The following is an 18649-nucleotide window of genomic DNA, read 5'->3' on the forward strand; positions in this document are numbered from 1 at the left end:
CGTTCTGGTGTCACGTGACTGGCCCGGCGGGCGTCTGCGTGCGGCGCTCCCTCCACACACTCCCCCCACCCCCCCTCGCCGGGCTGGAGCGCTGGTGGCTGCGATGCTGCCGAGGAGCGGAGCGAAGATGGCGGCGGCCGAGGGCGGCTCGGGCGGCCGGTGCCTGCTGCTCTGAGGGGGCTGGGCCCCGCGGCGGCGGAGCGGGGGGAAGGGCCCCGGAGAGAGCGAGGCGGCGGCGGGGAGGTGAGTCCCGGCGGGCGGGGGCGGAGCGCGTCCCGGGGCGCGGGGGAGGGGCCGCCAGCCCGGCCTGGGAGCCGGCGGAGGAAGGGAGGGGGCACCGGCGCGCGCGGAGCCGCCGGGGGGGGGGGCTCCCGGTGTGTGCGGGGGGGGCTGCCTTTGGGGCCATGCGAGGGGGGCTGGGGAGCGAGCGGGGGAGGTGAGGGGTGTGGGGAGAGCCCCCAGCCACGCTTTGCTCTGGGGGGGGGACCTGAGCCGTGAGGGGGGGCTAAGGCTCTATACCCCCCCCCCCCCGCTCAGCAGCGGGGCTGCCCCCTCTCTGCAGGGCCCAGAGCGCGCTCGCTGTGGAAGCACCTGCGGTCTTTCCTGGCGCTTCCCACGGGGGGAGAGGAACTGGCTCTGGGGGGGTGGGCAGGAAAGAGCCGTTTCGTTCTGGGGTGAAGGGGCCGCTTTCGGGAGCGCCCCCAGCTAATCCAGGGCCAAGCCTTGGAGCGTCCCATCCTCCCACCGCTCAGAGCCGCGTCCGAGTTCTCTGTTCCTCAAAAGCGCTTTACTTTTGCTGCCTTTGAAACAGTGCTGAGGAGGAGTCACACCCCAGATTACACACATCCTGGCACATCCTGGTCCATCAGGAGGTGTTAATATGAGGCATGGTCCTTTAAATGTCCATTCTGCTCCCTCTGCTGAAGGGGGTGAGGGAGTTCGGCTCCATCACCAGTAAGATTCCCATTTGCTTTATTGATCACTAAATACAGTGCTAACTTTTGTGAGAGGATGTAGCAATGTTGCCATTTTACAAGGAAGGAAAACTTGTTTCTGTTCTCACTATATTCATGGTCCATAATATTCTTAGTGAGAGCACATTCTGAAAATGGGGTTGCTTCAAATACATTCTGATTGTAATGGTCCTTAAAATCAGAATGTACTAATGTCTTGAGACAGTCAAAGCCTTTATAAAATTGAGATTTCATTAAAAACCATAAACATCAGTAATGCAGCACTAAGTATGAACTTCACATAAGTCAAATCCAGACATTCAGTACTGAGAGAACTTGAGTTTATCATGTTTTTTATAGTGGTCCAGGTGATGAAGCTGCAAGTAGAAATAGCATTTTATATGTTAAAAAAAATAAAGATGAGTCCAAACAAAATATTTTAATTCCCTGGAGAATTTTGTGTTAATTCAGAATCTGAACCTAGGCTGTGCATTTTATGCTTTGGGTATCTGTGGTACATGTTTGATTTATAAAGCTTACATTATGTTGATGCTACTGGTGAACATAATATAGACAGCAGTAGATGATCGCATGAATACTTTACACTAGTCACCTTCTCTGGCTTTCTTCTGGTAGTCTGTTTCACTGATGGTAATAGTGAAGCATCAGTTTTTATTAGAACTGTGAACTGAATGGCATTACTTCAGTGAGATTGTCTCAAAGTGTAGAGCTCATACTTACGGGGATTACACTGTACAGCTGTAAACAAGATGAAAGGAAGCCTCTGAGTGAAGTATTTTTCACAGATGCATATAAGTTTGAAATCCTAATGTATTTTATCTCTGAGGGTAGATGGCTTTTTTTAGTGGCCTCCAAGGCTGAGGGTGGGAACCATGGCACTTTGTGTTCTTGATTTTATGATCCAAACTCTAAAACATGCTTTTAGAGGTGTAGTGAGAGAGAAAGAAAGAAAGACCTTATTATATTGAAGTGTGTGTAATATATGGTATCATTTGCTTATCTGTAACTGTTACCTGCTTGTAAACTAATCCAGTTGATCGGCTTTTATTGTGAGGCTTAACTTAGTCCCCATTGATGGGCATATCATGTGTATTAAATTGCTTTCAGTTATCCTAGTGAGAACTGTTTACACTGCAGGCCAATAAATGGAGGAAAAAAGAAACAGTGTTTATTTGGGCAGAGAAACAGAATTTGATCTAGGCAGAAATCATTTTTTTTTTCTAAAGGAGTTGTTGCTTGAGGTTGATTGCACTTGACATACCAGTAACCTAAATTCTAAATCTAAGAGTAGCAGTATTCAATCTTTAACAGATGAAGAGCCTGGCTTCCTATCTAAAGGTACCACAGAGCTGGAAAGAATCACTGTCTGATGCCCAGTATTGTGTGCATTGTGAAGTCACATCTGTGTGATGACATTGCACTGTCATGACAAATGGATGCAGTGTCACAATGCAATAATACAATCAGGGCATGAAAACCTTATCTGATGTGCTAGTCAGAAAACTAAACTTGGTAGCTAGATGCTGACTCAATATATGGCGGGCGGCTCACCATCATGTTTTAGGGCAATGCTTTGAGAAGTATTATCCTAACCCAGCTTCTAGGAAGGGGAGGACTCTGGGATTCTTACTAGCATTTTGTCCCTGTATCTTGCTTGGGGAAGGATGGGGACCTCTTCTGTTATTTTCTGGCTTAGAAAGACTGTGTATTCTACAGAGTTTTACTGGTGTAGCTGTGTGTGTCAGGCATGTGATGATATGTGATCCCTGATCTGCATAGCTGTGCAGGCAAAAGCCCCTAGTATAGATGCAGGGGGTGTCAGCTAATATAGTTTGTTTTGCTTGAGGAAAACTGGGTAGTATGCAAATGCAAGTATAATTATACTGACAAAGCACTCTTACTGTTGACATGGCCTGAGAGAGTGGTTGGAAGGTAAAAGCATTTTTTCCTCCTCCTTTCCAGGCCTCATTACTCTGGGTATCACAATACTGCATTTGACCCTGGCTGCTTCGAGGTGGATTTCACCTTCTGCCTTTCACCCAGCCTCAAGGTTTAGTTGTTTTCCCTCAAGACACCTATGTCAGTTTTGCTGTTGCTTGTAGCTTTCTCAAAAGCAGACTGAAAGTAAAGCTGCAGTTAAGAGTCTGGTCTGCTGAGTGGTAAAGCATTGTTAAGGAGAGGGTACCCGGAAGCTTTTTTTAGTAGATCTAGAGGCTTGTCACTTACTGCAAATTTTAAAAGGAAAGATTAAATGTAACAGATGGCATAGATAGTCTTTTCACATGCAAGACCAGACTTCTCACTCATTATGGGTCAGACAGTGAATGGGCTTTTCCAAGGTGTTTGACTCTGATATCGCAGCCTCTCTGCCCTGGCTTCTAAGAGTAGAAGAGACTTGTCTGTTTAGACTGAATGAGGGAAGCATGGAGACTAGCAGTTATTTTTTTGTCTTCTGTCCCTTGGAGTTAGAAAGGGCTCCTGCTGACTTCCAATTTTTCCATACATCATGTCATAAGGAACACTCCTCAAGTTATGCTTCCCTTGCTCTGCCTGATATGACTGTTCAGATCCCAGCCTGCACACATGGCTGTGTAGAGCTGTTGACTCAGTACTGATCATTTTCCATTTTTTCACTTCTAAAATAAAGCGGCATATAACTCTTGTACATTTTCATTTAAATAAAATATTTGTCTTGTCCCTTAAACGCTTGCTGTGCAGTGAACTTCTTCAATGTTCCAGACCCCGCAGTGTGTTTTGTTTTTGTTTTTGTTTTTTTTTAAAAGCAGGTAAAATCATGCATAAAGCACTTGGGAATGAAAGACACAGTATCCTAACAGATTGCATTGTTCCATAGAATAGTTAGTGATGGTTTCCAGTGCCGTGTGCCATTTTTTTCTCAAATACTCTAATCCGATCATGAGGCTCATTTACGAAGTGAATACAAACATTACAGCTGTGGTTAAAATATGAGAGATCATTCACTGGTAGTAGGGAGCCTGGTTTAAATTGTACTTATTGGGGGGGATTTTAGGTAGTTGTTATATAGGGTACTACTACCGCTATTTTTGTTTCTGAACTGGGGTATTTGTGTTTTTTAGCTGGTAAGTTGAGGTGCGTTTGGCAGTTATTTCATTAGAATATTAAAACAGTCTGGCTCTGTATTTAGTTTTACATTTTTTCCATATGTTAATGGAAACAGTGACATGAAATGTTACTGGCAAGCGATAAAGTACGCGTTTTGTGTGGAATGGGGAGGCTTATCAACTCATTCCCAGAATATTAATTGATTTATATGTGTATGTGTTAGAGCTTCCATAAACTTAAATTGAATTAGTTGTACTGTAGTCCTCTTAGGAAATAGTGGCAGTTGCCAATTTACGCTGTGTATGACTGAGGGTTGTTGAAAAAGGTTACCCGTCTATATAAATAAACCTTTATGCCAGCCTGAAGTTTTCCTCCCTGTATTTGGTTTTCAGAAACATTTGCCGTAAGATATTGATTCGTGTCTCTAACAAATTTTGCGTTAATAAACACGGACAAATTTCATAGTCCCATTGGCTTTTGTAAGACAACATCTTTCAGAAACTGGACATGTGCTTAAGAAAACAAGTTTGGCATACAACATCAAATAGCTAAATTAAATGTAAGTATTTCAGAAAGCAATTGTTAAAGTGTATAAAAATAGCCTAATGAGATGTCTGTATTATTAAAGTGGCAGTACAAGGGTTGGTATTGCACAAGGTGCAGAACATATTGTCCCTGCCCATAAGAACTTCAAATTTAAAGCAGTATGAGTATCATAGAGCTTTGGTTCACCCCCACTGGTTTTGTGGTATGGCCTTTATCCTAGTTTTTAGATACCATTGATACATGTGTGCTCTTCTAGCATTGAGGACACCACTCAAATACCTTCAAATGAAAACAAATGAAAGTGTGAATTCACCTCCCATCTAATGTGGTGAGTCTAAGTATGATTTACACTCCTTAAGATGCTACTAAACTATTTGTTGTTTTTAAAGTTTTTCTTATTAAATATGTCTGTGTGAAAGCAGCAAATCCATCTTTTTTTTTTTTTTTTTTTTTTTTTTTATAATCACAGAAACATGTTCTGGCTTCAGGTGCCAAATCTGATGAGTGACTAAACAGTGATATTTTTATGGCATTTGTATGCTGGGGAGATCTGGTACTGTTTATTTCTAAATTTTATTAGTCTGGAATTCAAATTGGGCACTGCGAAAGAGGTGTTTTGTAATATATCCAATACCGCCAAACTGCTCCCGTTTAAATAATAACATTCTTAACTACTTCTGATTTATTTGGGGGGGGGGGGGAACAGTGATAATACAGGTTTAATTGTTTTTATTAATTGTTGTCAATATCCTTGTACTGAAATTTTCAGTTTTCTCTGTGATCCTGCAGTTGCAAAGAAGGGGACAGTTTGTATTTGTGAGATGAACCCTCTTTGAGAGCTTTAATTCTTCATGAATGAGCTAAATTTTCAGAAGGCGATTAGTTTTCTCTTCTGACTGACATTATGCATGATCTGACTTCAGTTCCAAGGAGGCTTTTGCCTGTGTGCCTGCTGATGGTAAATTTTTCAGACACAAGTGGATGAATAATCACTAGTCTTTAAGTATCTCTTGATTGCTTTGTGAGATAAATTTCTTTTGTTAGAAATGCAAGGTGTCTGTGTTATATTTACAGACAAGTGGCAATGGCTTTTTTTATCCTTAAATGCTTCTGTCTAGGGAGTCAAGTATATGAGCTTAAATTGTTCAGACTAAAAGTAGCAGTTCAAGGAACAAGTGGGAAGTATGATTTTTCTCTTGCTGAATTTATACAGTACATCTTTCCCTCTTTTAGGTTCTCTGTCTTTCACCCTGAGGTAGTTAGATGATTATAGTAACATACTACTGTATTATGAATTGTTAACTCTAGGGATGTTAAATTTAGTTTAATCCGCTAGTCGATGGAATTTCCATCAATTATTCAATAAGTGGGGGAGTTGCAGCGGGGTTAGCTCCTGGTGCCAGGAGCTAACCCTGCTGCGGCTCTGCCTTTTAAATGTATTAAGAGCCAGAAAGCTCTTAAGCCATTTAAAAAGGCTGAAGCACAGTTGGGTGGACCCAGCGCGAGTCCAGACAGCTGATTCCTGGCTTACGCCAGGTCCCCTGCCAGCTCTTAATACATTTAAAAGGCAGAAAGGCACAGCGTCTTGGACTGGGTGCAAGCCAGGAATCAGCTGAATCAGTTCGCAGCCAGTTCCCGCTACGTGCTACCTCCCCTGCCCCCCACGGAGATGATGCTGGGGGTGAAACCAGCTTTTAAGCTGACTCTCCCAGCTCCTGTTCCCCCCTCTTGCTGCCTCTCTCTGATAGAGGCAGCAAGGGGGTGAGGAAGTGACTAGTTGAGGGTCTAGTTGACTATCCGAGTAGTCACTTACATCCCTAGTTATCTCCAGAAGCCCACTTGAGTGTGATTCTGAGCCCAGCATTAATGTGTTCTTGGAGTTCCAGAAAGTGTAACTGAGACCTATAATTATGTAGCACAGGCCTGGGCAAAATATGGCCTGCAGGATGGATCTGGTCCATGGAGGCAGTGGGAAGTCCCAGGCAGACTCCCCTGCACACTGCTCAGAAAGATGGTTGCTGGGCCCTGTTTGTTTCATAGCTGGAGGCGAAGGCGGAAAGCTTCAGGCACTGCCCCCATCCCCAGCACAATCCGATTGGCCAGTTTCTGACCAGAAACTGGCCAATGGGAGCTGCCTGTTTGAATAACAAGCAGCCATGAAGAACCCTCTCTCCTAAGTTCAGTTATTCACTGAAGCACATGGCCGGGCAAGCAGGCTGTCTGGCTGGGAAATATTTTAAACTCTGCAAGCCTTTAGCTCTTCAGGCAGGTTTGACTGCTGGCTGGTAAGTCTCCTGGCCAGAGCCTGCCCCCGGCACGCCGGCCCCTCACTTCTCCAACCCTCTGCCCCCCCAATCAGCATACCCAAGCCTTCTGCCCCCTCTTGCACCCATACCCCTTCCCATATCTAGCACCCCAGTCTCCTGCCCCAGATCACAAACCCCTCCTACTCCAGGTCACATCCCAAACCCCAGCATTCCAGTCTCCTGCCCTAGGTTACAACCACCTCCTTCACCCAAACACCCTCTCTCTCTCCATTCTCCCTCTTGCACCACAGTACCTTACCCCAAGCTCCTGTGTGCACCCAGACATCATCTTAAACCCCACATCTTCTCCATTAATATCATGGAAGTGTGTGGCCCTCAACCACTTTCGAAAATCTTGGAGTGGCTCCCCCATCAAAATTATAGCCCCCTCCCTTTCATGATATAGCAGGTGTGCATGCTGCTCCTTGTCGCTGTCCTGTTTCAAAGAACATATTTAACTCCTGGACAAGTTTTATAGATAATATGTTGTTAGATGATGTCTTGTTCCATCCCTGTAGTTGATGGTGAATCCAAATATATAGTTCATTTTCATTGTAGCCACCTGATTAAGCTGCCTTTCTGACAATGGTGAGTTAGGAGTCAGGAGATCTACTTTTTATTCCTCACTGCATCCTGATTTTCTTCAGTTGATCTCTCTGTATAATGGGGATACTTTGTGAATTTCAGGGAGATCTTGGGATGCAGTAAAAGATCAAAAGTTAACTATTAAATTCACCAATGGCCTGTATAGTGTCCTAAAAACAGTTTCTCGGTGTGCTGCCTTTATAGAAAATGTTGCTAAAATTTTACAAAAAAAATCTAAATAAAAATAAATTCTGAAAGTAGTTGAAAGACAGCATAGAGAAGCAAATATCCATCTATCCAACTTGTTTGTTACATCATTTCTATTATGACTACCCTCATTAAAGAAAATTGGCAATTGTAAAATTCAGAATCCTTAAATAATTGAGAACTAATGACATAAAGAATAGCTCTGTGGCTCAAGTTTTAGAAGCTGGTGCAATAAAAGATACTTATCCAATCTCTTTCTCAATAATCTAACCAGAAATTGAATCTTTGAATTGTCTTTAGTGCTGATTCTGGATGTTTGGGTTTAATTTCACATTTTTGTAGATTTTTTTTTCTACAAAAATGTGAAATTAAACCCAAACATCCAGAATCAGCACTAAAGCGTTCTCTCGGTTATGATTTATCCTATTTAACAACAGTGTTCTTTCACCTTTTAGTTACTGGACTGCTTGTATTTTTATCACGGTGCTGTTCTTTCTCCTAACTGTATAAAGATCTGTTACACACCTTACTGTCAGATCTGTTCATGCATGTGCTCAATCATAAGGGAATCCAGAAAAAAAATCACTTCATAATGCAGAATAGCTAATACCATCATATGACCTGTAACTCACCACTCTTAGGGTCAATTTGTTGCACTATTTATTTCTGTATGATGATGGATAGTAAAAGCTGGCTTAATAGGGGAGGTATTTATCCTTCTCTTCCCCTTCTGTATTACTTCTTTAAGAGTCCAAATGAATCACTTGACTTACCTGAAATACACTAGCACTTACAATGAGACCCCTATTCGTTCTGAATCCTGTTTGCAGAGCTGCTTCTCCTTCTGCATGCATGTGGAGAAGTACCATTGCTAATCATGTATGAAATATCATTTTAGCAGCCTTAAATCTTTAACAAGAGTTTAGCTCTTCCAACTTCTGTTACTAGTGCAGATTTTATTGATGATTAGCATAAGGGATTCTAGACCACCAGCTTAGCAGGATTTTGATATGTAAGTAGATATGTTCCCTTACAAGTCAGTCCAATATTTGTCAAATTGTAGTTTGACTGTTGTAGGCACACATGGTGCAGTCATAGTTACATTTATCCAGTGCCCCAGAGTAATGTACTTGTCTAGTGCATTTAGACCCCAAAGCAGACACCACATCTTCCATTCTGAATTGCAGAGTACTAAGTATATGTAATTTTGTATCGACAGATCAGTGATCTCCTTGTCACATCATGAGTGAGAATGCCAATGACAAATTCTGACACCTTTGAATGTACAGTACATATTAAACTCCTTTGCTCAATGAGATCTTTGCAGAGTTCTTTACTTACCTTTCTCATATTGGTATCCACCAACCTTTCAGATTTTGTATTATATTTTCTGTTTTTAGTTTAGTCCTAAATGTTCTTAGTTAACTATCAAGAATATCAAAAGATGTCTCAAATACAGTAAAACTCCATTAGTCCGGCATCCAATGCTCCGGGACTCCTGATGGTCCTGCACCATCAGGAACCCGGAAGTGCTGGGGCAGCCGGACAGGCTTCCCCCATTCAGCTGCTGCTGAAACTGATCAGCAGCTGAATCGGGGAAGCTGGAAGCACAGCAGCTGGGGTGCTGCCGGGTTGGTCTCATAGCGCTGCCCCTCGGGGCTGCGGGACCAACCCGGCAGCACCCCAGCTGCTCTTGGGGACGCCTGGGGCAGAGCAGCTGGAGTGCTGCCGGGTTGGTCCCGCAGCCCCTGGGGCAGCATTACGGGACCAACAGGGCAGTACCCCAGCTACTCTGTCCCAGGCGTCCCCAAGAGCAGCTGGAGTGCTGCTGGGTTGGTGCCGTAGCGCCACCCCTTGCCACTGCGGGACCAACCCGGCAGCACCCCAGCTGCTCTAGTGCAGGCATCCCCGATTCAGCTGCTGCTGAAACTAACCAGCAGCGGCTGAATCAGGGACGCCTGGGGCAGAGCCGGACTATCTTAAGGGGGGGCTATGAGGGGTCTGGGGTGGCATCCCCTCCCACCCCACTCCAGACCCCTCATGGCCCCCCCTTCTGATAGTCCAGCACCCCCTGGGTCCTAAAGGTGCCGGATTATCGGAAGTTTACTGTAGTTGAGTATTTGCTTTCATAGCTATTAAAACCATGCCAGTACTTATTAAACACAGGTTAGGAAGCCAGAAATCTCTGAAATTCTAATCCCAACCCTGTCCATGAATTGTGATCTCTGCTGCCTTAGTTTCTCTGTCTATAAAATGGGGTTAACTACCATAGTGAAACACGCAAAGTTAGGCAATGAAGTACTGTTAAAAATTATAATAGCTACATTTACAAAAAATATTTTAACCTTTTTTGGCAATTGAATATCAGGTTTATAGAATACTGTCTTTGAATAAGAGTGTTTTTGATAATTGTCAAACACACTCTTGGTGTTATGTAAATGGTTTTTCTAATAGTAATTGAAAATTATACTTGCTAGTGGTTTGTTGCATTAGTTGTCAGCAAATAGAAGCAGCACTTAAAAAAAAAAAAAGACCTTGTATGTAAAAAATACCCAGTGTGGTGATTCCCTCCTTCTTTATTGTGGTCAAAATGAAATTTTCAGAGAGGTAGCCGAGTTAGTCTGTAACAGGAAAATCTTAAAGACAACAAATAGTCTACTCTAGTGGCACCTTAAAGACTAACAAAACATGTAGATGGTATCATGAGCTTTTGTGGACACAACCCACTTCTTTCAGATAAACTCATGATACCATCTACATGTTTTGTTAGTCTTTAAGGTGCTGCTATTATTTTTTTAAATATGAAATTTGTTAGTAAAAGGTTAACAGTGTGAATTGATTTTGTTGTCCTTTCCTTTGTAGCATGAAAGCTGAATGACATAGCTGATGAAAGATGATTCATGGGATCTACGTGTTTATGATTAAAACAAGTGGATGTCATTAACCATATTTTTAGGACAAACTTGGTTAGTGGGTTTCAGTTCTTAACAGTTCAATACAGAGAAACAGTTAATTGGAGTGGTTCTGGAGGACATGATCAGGTGCAAGTGCTAAAATGGTAATGTCTATGACAAGCTACCATTACCTAGCTTTTCTTGCCATTTCTATTAAGTAGGGATGTTAAGGATGTGGATGCATTGGAGAGGGTCCAGTGGAGGGAAGCCAAATTGATTAGGGGCTGGAGCACGTGACCTTTGAGGAGAGGCTGAGGGATTTGGTCTTGTTTAGTCTGCAGAAGAGTGAGGGGGAATTTGATATCAGCCTTCAACTACCTGAAGAGGGGTTCCAAAGAGGAGAGGCTGTTCTTAACGAGAAGTAATGGTCTCAAGTTGCAGGGGGAGATCTAGGTTGGATATTAGGAAAAACTGTTTTACATGGAGAAGTGGTGAAGCACTGGAATGGTTATCTAGGGAGGTGGTAGACTCTCTGTCCCTAGAGGTTTTTAATTCCTGGCTTGACAAAGCCCTGGCTGGGATGATTTAGTTTGGGTCACTTGGTCCTCCTTTGTGTAGAGGGTTGGACTCAATGACACCCTGAGGTTTCTGCCAGCCCTCTGATTCTGTGATTCTAATTATCATTTGAAATGTTAACTGGTTAAGCACTAGGTTTAACTGGTTAACCATGGGGCAGGTCTCTTCTGTACACACACACACACACACCCCATTCCCCATAGCTCAGTGGCACCATGGGGGAGGGGGGAACTGATCAGGCAGGGATGGGCCTTCTCTGGGTAGGGGGTTGGTTGGGCCTGGCTGCTAGCTAACTGGTTACCTATAATCATCACCCAATAAGGGTGATGCTTAGCGCATGACGATTAACCCTTTATATCCCTACTGTTAAGCAGAAAGAGAAATATCCAACTCTTCAGAGTAGTGTATTTTGACAGCTTCAGAGGTTGATTTAACCCTGAATGTTAATTAAACCTTCACTTTTGAAGCTTTTGCAATATCTGTTGCTTTTTGGTGGTAAATTACATAGTGTTCCAGGTGACACTCTTCCTGCTTTCAAATTAAATGTCTCAAGTATCCTTGTTACGTGAATTTCTTAAGCAATATTGCAAGGTTGTTAATAGAGCATAATGGTTCTTAAAACTAGGATGCAGTATAATTTTGCTTTGGTGTAAGCACAGAACTTATTTCTCCATACACACACCCTTCATTAAGCGTATGCAGGCTTATTTGCAGACTAGTAGAACTAAAAACTGAAGATTTGGATGGGGAGTGAAGTAGCATATACTGCTCTGCTAGTAACCCTAACTTTGACCTGGAGTTTGTGCTGAAAGCTGCTTTTATTGGAGATTTGAACTGGTTCACAAAGTGCAAAGCTTGGCATAACTCTGGTGGATACTTCTCAGAAATGGGAACTTTATTGACATCAGTCATACCTGTATACCTAAGTGAAGCTGCAATTAACTGCTTGACTTGGAGCATTTGAAAAAGTGTACAAGTATTAATTAATTTTCTTGGGTCAAACCTCCACCATTCTTCTAGACAAAGCTATTTCAGCCTTCATACTCCATTTAATATAAAAGTCAGATGACATAGTTTGTCTTAATTTCTCTCTTGGTTCATTTATTTGGAATTAGTGTCCAAAAGGTGACTTTGTCAAACTCAGGTGGTCTCAACTGCTACTGGAATCAGCATTGGGCTGATACTTAACCTTTCTGAAATTAAGGTTTTGATGCACAGCTCCAGTTGGCAGGAACTGGGATCAAATCTCCAATATGCAAAGAAATTTTTTTAAAAGTATCCTTATGTTTTCCTTGTATTTATTTCCTGACTTAATCTTCCCTACTATAAAAGCTGGGGTTTTTTTTGGAGTTATGGGTGTGGTACCCAGATTGTTAGTGTCCTTTTGGGTTTTTGTTTTGTTTCCTTGGGGGCCTGTTGAAATTTCAAGAAGCAGGTGCAGTCTAGCAGGATCTTTCTAGTCCAAGAACGTTGGAAAATGTATAGAATTGTCATTTATGATGGGCTGCTGCTTTACTGTCAGAACAAGTGTAATTGACACGTTTATCTCCCTGGCCTTGAGTCTCAGTGCAGGCTCCTTACATTCTTTTCACTTGGCGTTTTGCAGCATTAGCCCTTCTCCTTCATTAAATTAATTTAAATGTGGATGTTCTGCTGCTGAATTAATCTTCTCCTGCAAATAACTTGGAAATTTCAACTTGGAAATTCGTGTATTACTGCTGTTACTGAGCATAATATATCAGTTGTATATTTTCCTCAGAGAACTCTTTTCCTTTGCTTTGGTCCATATTTTGTCCCTGCATGTGGCTCTCAATCTTACTTTCTATAATCCTGTTGTCCTGCCCCATTATGTGCTTCACAATAATTTCAGTGGTTGGTTAACTTGACCCCATTATTGGCAGTTCCTGCGACTGTTGTTTTCTCAGTTGCCTTTTATTTGTCCCATGTGCATCATCAGTTCTGTTTGGTTAATGCCATCTGATACTCATTCTTAATCTGCTTTTTCACTTTGATCTGTCCAAGAATCATAGCCATTCAGATTTACCAGCTGTGCATTTGGACTTCACAGGCTCATTTTTACACCACTAATACATATATTCTTTTGGCAGTTTAAAAAGGAGAAATTGTGTTTGCCCTTTATTTACCAGGTCTGCCTGTTTCTTGTGTTTGCTAGTGAGTTTGATAAGGATTAAATTTATAGTCAGTCCTTTTATAAAATCTAATTTATACACCAAATCTGTCTTCCAAATTAGGATTAAATCAAAAGAATTTCTCAAAATAAAGAATTCCCAAGTAGCCAGTTGCCATTTTACCTGTGCTGTGTGTTGGTTGTTAGCTAGCTTAAATATAAACAGTCTTCAGATGGTCATTCGAGAAGCAGACCGCATTTTCACATATAAAATATTAGGAAAGATCCTAATTTAAGTGTATTGTTACTCTTGCCTGTCATCTTTCAAGTAGCAGGTGTACTTGTTTGATTAGCTTTTTGAAGAAGCTAATCATATTTTACATAAAAATCCCCAATGTGTGTGTTCACCTGATTGATTAAACTTGAATTCCAAAAAGTAACCCTTGAAAATTAATGCGTTTACTTAATATGGAGAGTTTCCTCTTCATCTTCCATCTCTTATTGATGTTTGTCACCTGGAGCATCAGGGAGAGCATAGACCCCAAGAGTGGGCAATAAAACAGCAGCGGTTCACCAGTGTTATCTGCACCTCCACAGGTATGGGCAATTGTAGCTCCCATTGGCTGGGAATGGCGATTCATGGCCAACGGGAGCTCTGATCCCCTGTACCCATGGAAGTGTAGGTAAATATGGTGGTGTGGGGGCCTGCCAGGGGCTAACCTTGGCAGACCGGATCTGGCCCTGGTATAGATTGTTTAGCTTTGTCTACCAGGGGTGAATATGAAAAGCAATGTATTAGCTACAGGTGGAGGACAGAGGAATCTCAGACCTGGATCTGAGTCATGTGAGTACCTTTTTCAGAGTTTGTATTGGCAACAACTGTTTATATTAATCATGTGGTGATAGTACAGGGGGAAAAATCCTTTATCATCGTAACAGAGTAATATTATAAATGTATATATTATAAATATTATATTGTATTGGGGGGAAAAAAGCAGTGCTTATGAATATATCTGAGTTGCTTTAACTGAGCTCCACAGCTCCTATTTTTTCTTTAGCAAAAACAAATTTTCAATTTGGTGATCCCTGCAAAAAGTATATTAATTGGATTTATGTGGAGGTTTTATTTTAAAGCAATACTGAATCAATTTGTTTGATAATCTGTAACCATAGCCTCTGATTTATGATTCTTATTAGTACTACACACAGAGCTGTATTGGTTCAAGAAGTAGGGATGTTAAATATCGGTTATTTGAATAGTCGATTAACCTCATGAATTCTTATTGATTACTTGACTATTTTATAGTCCCTGTGGGAGGAGAGGGGGAGGCCAGCAGCCATTTTGCTCCGGCCCCACTCCTGAGGAGCCCCCCTGCCACTCTGCGCTGCCCAGCGTGGGGTGCCAGATGGGAGCTGGTCCGCAAGGGTAGCTCCCATTGAGGACCGGCTGCCTATTGCCCTGCACTGCTGCCTCTGTGTGATACAGAGGCAGCAGCGTGGGGTGGCAGCAGCCCCTCTCCAGGGTGGGGTCTGAGCTTCCAGCCCTGGCATAAGTTGGAACTGATCCAGGTTGCCTGCCTGCCTGGCTCCTAATACACTTGAAATGCTGCAGAGCTGCAGCGGGGGTAGATCCCGGACCTGGCACAAGCCAGGACTGAGCTGGGCTGCTGGCCAGCCTGCTAAAAAATGTACCGGGGTGCGGGGGATGTGTGTGAAAATGTGTGTAGTCTATTCATTAACCGATGAACTTTTGCTTATCAGTTAATCGACAACACTGTTACATCCCTATCAAGAAGTATAGCCTGTGTGTTCCGAAGGACAGCTGTTGGGTTGGTGTTAGGCACTTAAAACCTACATGCATGTTGATTAGTTTTAGTGGCCTTAATAGATTAAAAAATTCCAGACACCATGAAAGGGGAAGAATCCTGTGTAGTAACCTTGAGAGTTGTCTGTTACAGTAGTGGTTCTCAAACTTGAGTAACCTTAGGACCCCCGTTTGATTTAAAATTATTCATGGATCCTCAAGTCAGCTTCTAATTTTCCCCGAAAGTGCTCAACCCCTGCTTGCCCTCAGGCCTCACCCCCATGAAAACCTATATCATCCTGCCCTTGCTGTACCCCTCCTCTTCCCTGTAGCTGCTCCCCCCCCCCTTCTAGCATCTCTTGCACACCACTGCACAGCTGTTCCCTGACACAGGAGGCACTGGGAGGGAAGGGGAGCAATTGATCAGCCCCAGACATGGCTGGAGTACCCTCGCCCATGAACCCCATTTTGAGAACCACTACTCTAAACTGTGGATTTAACTTTACTAGTACAGCTTCACTGAAAAGGACTTGGGCTGTATTTATTTAAAATATCTGTAATCTGTTTTGTAGTCTTGACCAAACATGAACTGTGTTCTTGGTAACCACTCATTTTAGACACTTTTGGAAAGACACCTAAATTCTTGCTAACATTCCACATTTTCAGTACAAACTCTGTACCACCATCAAAATAAAAGTATTTTAACTAGGGCTGTCAATTGACATGCATTAGCGCTTGCGATTAATGCAGTCCAGGATTAATGTCTTAAAATTGTTAACGCGTTAATGACAGGCATTAATGCTGCCCTGCCCCTTTGAAGTGCCACTTCAGCGCTTCAAAGAGGGCAGTGCAACACGGAGCCCGGGATCAGCTGGGGAGTCCCCAGCTGAACCCAGGCTCCATAGCTGCCCCTCTGAAACACCGCCTTGGGGTTTCAAAGCAGCAGCGCTGCACAGCTGTGCGGTGCTGCCACTTTGAAGTACCTCCCCCCTTTTCTTCCTCTGATAGAGGCAGCAAAAGTGTGTGGGAGGGAATCAACTAGTCCACTAATCGACTACTTGAAAAGCATTTGTTTATCAGATAGTCGACTAGTCTTTAACTTCTCTACCAGGGATCAACTGGAGCGTCCAGCTGATCCCCGGCTCCGCATTGTGCTGCCCTTTGGAGGCACCGGGGCGGTGTTTCCAAAGGGGAAGCACAACGCAGAGCCGGGGATCAGCTAAAGCAAAATGCAGGACAATGTAGCACTTTAAAGACTAACAAGATGGTTTATTAGATAATGAGCTTTCGTGGGCCAGACCCACTTCCTCAGATTCCTGGGGATCAGCTAGGTACTCCAGTTGATTCTGGGCTCCAATTTGCCCTGCCTCTTGGAAATGCTGCCCCGGCGCTTCAAAGGACAGCGCTGTATGGAGCCCGGGGTCAGCTGGGGACTCTAGCTGATCCTGGGCTCCATGCAGCGCTGCCCCGTTGAAATGCTGCCACGGCGTTTCAAAGGGGAGGTGCATGCGATTAATTGCGATTCAATTTTTTAACTACTTGATAGCCCTAATTTTAACTCATCTTTAACTTAGGACTGGGAAAAGGTCTGAAAGCCATTTCTTTGCTAATGTGTGTCCTTTTCCTCTTTTTCATTTGGCAAGCCTTTTTGCTTCTGATGGAGCTGAAATCAACCAAATTGGTTTTGGCCTCAGTACAGTGCAGCTATGAAAGTAGTTTTCATTAACAGTTGATTCAGAGCCAGTAGAGGGAGCACAGGAGCAAAAACATTTCCTTAAGCACTTTCCATAAATCTTTTTAGTAATATCAAAAGTCATGTCTTAAGAAAACACAACAAACGAAATCCAGGTACTTAGGTCTTGTCTGCATATGGAGTTGTTCCTGATATAACTTTCAAAGTGGTCTGTATTAATCAGAAACAAGGCACTTGCTCTGAAATAAGTGTTTGGACATGGAGTTAATCTGCAACATGTGCCAAGTAGCCATTAGACTCCAAAGAACTATTCTTCTAGATTAGAACCATTTCAAAATTAGGTTAAATTTATATCTAAATTACTTGAATGTCCTTTTTTTAAAATCCTGATTAGTTTGTGCCAATTTCCAGCTTTATTTATATTTGGCTTGATAAATGTGGATAGAATATTTTTGAGTGATTTACTCTGGATAGCTGGAAGTGTGAAATACACTATTTATCTCGGTCAGGATTTCAGTTCTGTATTTAGGTGGGCCACCCCCTGGGAGTCCTGCCCAGCATGCAGATTACGGACCCATTTTTGTAACCATTTGATCTGCAGGCAAACGTGTTTTGTTCAGAATTTGATTAATCTAAAGCTTGCTGGGTTGACAATATACACTGTGAACTTTTGAAATACATAATTACATGACACAGAACAAGTCCTTCAGTGCTGTTTAGGGATGTTAAATAGCTGTTTAGGGATGTTAAGTAGTCAATAAGGGGGTTCACTGTGGCTCTGCTTTTTAAATGTAGTAAGCCATTAGGTACGTATTTTAGAACCTCTTATTCCAACTTACTCCTGGGTCATCTCCTCAAATGTGGTTAAAGGTCTAGATAAGAACATAAGAATGGCCACAGTGGGTCAGACCAAAGGTCCATCTAGCCCAGTATCTGGTTGTCCAACAGTGTCCAATGCCAGGTGCCCCAGAGGGAATTAACAGAACAGGGAAACATCAAGTGATCCACACTCTCTCGCCCATTCCCAGTTTCTGAAAGAGGCTACAGATGCCATTGATGGACCTATTCTCCATGAATTTATCTAGCTTAGGGGTTGGCAACCTTTTGGCACACATGCCACTGGTGGCATGCGAGCTGATTTCCTGTGGCACATGGGGCAGGTGCTCAGCTCCGCCCCTCTCCCCTGCACAGCTGGGAGCTTGTGCTGGGGCTCCAGCCTCAGCCTCACAGCTGCAGTCTGGGGGCGGGGTTCGGGTTGGAGAGGTGCATGCTGTCCCTAGGGCTGCCCCTGCTCAGCTTGGGCGTTGGCTCCTGGGAGCTAAGAGGTTAACCCTTCCCTCCTCCCTTTCCTTCTTGCTTCAAGAGGGGTTGGGGCTGGGCCTGTTCTGCAGAGCCGGACCTGGGTGACCGGCACACATGGTGAGCCGGGCTGCTCCCTGTGGGCTATGTGCAGAGTTGGGGAGCCCCTTCCCCAGTGCCCCTGTGTGTGACCGGCCTGGCTGGAGCCTGCCTTGGGCAGCCTCTGGCTTTGCCTGCCTGAGCTTTGGAGCCACAGCCTGCAGGGCTGGTCCAGGCAGGGAAGAGAGACTGCTTCTTCTCGCCCCAGTGCTGCTGCCTTGCCAGTGAGTACTGTGGGGATAGAAAGGGGTGGGTGAAGGAGGATGCAGGGGCAGAATGGGAGGGGACATGGGGTGATGTAGGGGATCAGGATGGGAGGGGGCAGGGGTTGTGCTGAGGCGCAGGGGATCAGGCTGGGGGGAGTCATGGGCCTGAGGGGAGCAAGGCTGGAGCAGAGGAAAGATGTGAGAGGGGGATACAATTTTACTTTGCAGAAGCTGCACTTTCCTTTACT

General features: G+C 43.6%; 1 protein-coding gene across 2 annotated transcripts in view; it reads left to right on the top strand.

Moving 5' to 3' along the window:
• Positions 1-14: 14 nt before the first annotated feature.
• FBXO42 (F-box protein 42) overlaps positions 15-18649 on the top strand; it is a 99182-nt gene continuing 80547 nt past the window's right edge. The window contains exon 1 of one of the 2 annotated variants that reach the window (XM_075906299.2): positions 15-243. The gene's annotated coding sequence lies outside the window, so the exon portion shown is untranslated. Of the gene's footprint in view, positions 244-4885; positions 4933-18649 lie in introns of those variants that run through there. The other variant, XM_006115068.5, reaches the window with a different exon arrangement.

Source organism: Pelodiscus sinensis, chromosome 24 (assembly GCF_052426305.1).
Source record: "Pelodiscus sinensis isolate ZL-2025 chromosome 24, ASM5242630v1, whole genome shotgun sequence".
Classification (NCBI taxonomy): domain Eukaryota; kingdom Metazoa; phylum Chordata; order Testudines; family Trionychidae; genus Pelodiscus; species Pelodiscus sinensis.